Genomic DNA, 3233 nt, shown 5'->3' on the forward strand with positions numbered 1-3233 from the left:
AATACAATGTTCTCATCATCACAGAGCCATTCTATTGCATATTTCCATGCAGTTTAAACTAAAAGTTATTTGATAAATGAAATAAAAAACAAGTAAAATGCTAAAATTGTAAACTAAAGAACTGTACTCTTTTATATTTTTTAAAAATATTCTTTAGGAAAAAATGATTTATCCTTTTTATATTACGTACTCAGTCCCATCAGAAGGGTATAAAATTTTATTTAACAACTCCTACTCAAACCTACAACCTTCAGATGGGTCTCTGGTCCAGATAAGTCCTGAGATACTAGCCCACTCTCTCCAGAACATCAGTTCCATCTCCCTACCCCATATTAGTGACAGACCCTTCCAATATCAAAAATATAGAATTGCCATAGCCCAAACACCCCTAAAGAGAGGGATGGAAAGATCAAAGGTGATGGTGGAGTTATACAGAAAAGACAGGATTTAACAAATGAACATGAATCATTAAATTGATATCACTTTTAGTTTCCGGTATTTTTAGAGCAGCTAGAAGTAAAACAAATTGTGAAATTGCAACCGACGTCAAACTCTGAACTATGTGCTGTGTTTTGAAATTTATATATTTTTTGTATATATGTTATTTTTCACACACACAATAAAGAGAAAAAAGTCAGTTGTGATGATAAAAAGATATTTAAGACCTCTAACCACCCATATTCTGGAACAGCTCGAAGGAAAAATCTGAAAGGATCATACGGTAGCCCAGGACAAACTCTGGGATTTTTCCTATAACTACATGTTGAACAGGGCTTTGAAAACTATTGCTGTTCTCATTTCTTTGTTATATATATATGTTATATTATACAATAAAAAAAGTTAACAAAACAAAACAAAAGTAACTCCTACTCAGCTTTTCTTCACAATGAGCTTGCAACCAGGACACAGGTGTCATGGAAACCATCACCATATCAAGCCAAAATGGGGAAGGAAAAGATTTATCTCAACCTTGTCATTATTAGCCTTGTAGATTCAGGCAAATCACAACTTTGGGCCACCTGACCTACAAATGTGGTGGAATTGACAAAAGATTCATCAAAAAAATTGAGGAGGCTGCAGAGATGGAAAGAATGCCTGGGTCTTGGGTAAACTGAAAGCTGAATACGAGTGGGAGGTATCCCTCTATGGTATCCCTATGGAAATTTGAGACCATCAAGTATCATATGACTATCACTGATTCCCTAGGACATGGGTACTTTTTAAAAACACAATTACAGGTGCATCTCAGGCTGAGTGTGCTGTCCTAACTGTTGCTGCTGGTTCTGGTGAATTTGAAGTTAGTATCTCCAAATGGCCAGATCAGTGAGAATGCTGCTCTGGGTAACCAATTGTTGAAATTAACAAAACGGATTCTATTACGCCACCCTATAGCCAGAAGAGATATGAGGAAATAGTTAAGGAAGTAAGCACCCACATTTAAAAAATTGACTACAACCCTTACACAGTAACTTTTATGCCAATTTCTGGTTGGAACGTTGACAACATGCTGGAGCCAAGTGCTAGTATGTCTTGGTTCAAGTCTCCCGTAAAGATGGCAGTAGAACCATGCTGCTTGAAGCTGTGGATTGCATCCTGCCACCTACTCATCCAACTGATAAATCCTTGTTTCTACCTTTTCAGGATGTTTACAAAATTGGCAGTATTGGTATTGTGCCTATGGGCCGAGTGAAGACTGGAGTTCTCAAATCAGATATGGTGGTCACTTTTGCTCCAGGCAATGTTACAACTGAACTAAAGCCTGTTGAAATGCACTATAAAGCTTTGAGTGAAGCTCTTCCTGGGGACAATATGGGCTTCAATGTCAAGAGCATATCCATAAAAGTTGTTTGTCATGACAATATGGTTGATGACAGCAAAAATGACCCACCAATGGAAGAAGCTGGCTTCATTGTCCAGGTGATTATCCTGGATTAATCATCCAGGCCAAATCAGTGCTGACTATGCACCTGTACTGGATTGTGACACAGCTCTCATTGCTTGCAAGTTTGTTGAGCTGAAGGGAATTGGTCACAGTTCTGATAAGAAGCTGGAAGATGGCCCCAAATTCCTGAGATCTGTTGATGCTTCCATAATGATATGGTTCATGGAAAGCCCATGTGTGTTGAGAGCATTTCTGACTATCCTCCTCTGGGTCCTTTTGCTGTTCAGGATATGAGACAGGCAATTGCTGCAGGTGTCATCAAGGCAATGGACAAGAAGCTTGTTGCAGCTAGCAATGTCACCAAGTCTGCCCAGAAAGCTCAGAAAGCTAAATGAATATGACCCATTACACCTGCCACCCCCATCTTAACCAGGAGTAGAAGAACAGTTTCAGAACTGTTTGCTTCTATTGGCCAGTTAAGTTTGTATTAGAGTACTATATTTGTATATTCTGTCAACATCTCTGATAGCTTTGGTAGCATATTTTCTCATAGGATATATTTCAATGCTATTCCCATTTAATTACCATGACTTCCTATTCCAGGTATCATACTAGGAGTATTGTATTTACTCCTAAATAGTAAAAGACTGGCTAATAATAACAATGCATCATAAAACTTTTAGAAGAAAAGGAATGCCTTGTGGACCTGTTTTTGTGTGACAGTTTTAAGGTACAGCCTTTAAATGGAAACAATGACCAACAATCTGACTTGGAATTTTGAGACCCATGAAGACAAAGTTTAATGAGGAAAAAAGAGAGACTCCTATTCAATAAGTCATCCTGTGATGTTTAATATGCATTGTTAAGAGCTGGGCCGAGCTGAGAGCTGAGCTGAGCTGCTAATTGTGGAAGACAGCAGATTAAAATAATCAAAGTCAAAATGGAAATATCAGTACAGCCTTTAATTATTGAGATGTACCTCCTTTGTTTCATTTTACCCCATGGAAAGCTATCACCAGGCAAGGATTAGATGGCTCAGCACAGATGTGGGGGTGCACCTAACCCTCAAGGGAACCTCAAACTAGAGGCTTTGATAGTTTAATGGAGTCAGAGGCTAGGAGAGTTGGGAGGATGCCAAGAGTAGATACTGAGTCAGAGCTAAGAAAATATAGTTAAAGTCTTCACCTCCTTTCCCTGGAGAAGGAATCTCAGCAAAGTTGCTTGGAAAAGTCCTGGGGTTAGGAATACAAAGTGGGTATGAGAATTACCAGCTAGAAAAGCTTGAGTCTTGATTGCAACTCTATTCAGAGACTGCAGTGCATTGGCTGAGTGCCAAGTCTGGTATGTAAGG

The 3233-nt window shown here is 38.8% G+C and overlaps 1 pseudogene; it reads left to right on the forward strand.

Moving 5' to 3' along the window:
• The first annotated feature begins 942 nt into the window (after nucleotides 1-942).
• On the forward strand, nucleotides 943-2277 carry LOC143676476 (elongation factor 1-alpha 1 pseudogene; annotated as a pseudogene).
• The last annotated feature ends 956 nt before the right edge of the window (nucleotides 2278-3233 follow it).

Source organism: Tamandua tetradactyla, chromosome 3, assembly GCF_023851605.1.
Source record: "Tamandua tetradactyla isolate mTamTet1 chromosome 3, mTamTet1.pri, whole genome shotgun sequence".
In the NCBI taxonomy this organism is placed as follows: Eukaryota; Metazoa; Chordata; class Mammalia; order Pilosa; family Myrmecophagidae; genus Tamandua; species Tamandua tetradactyla.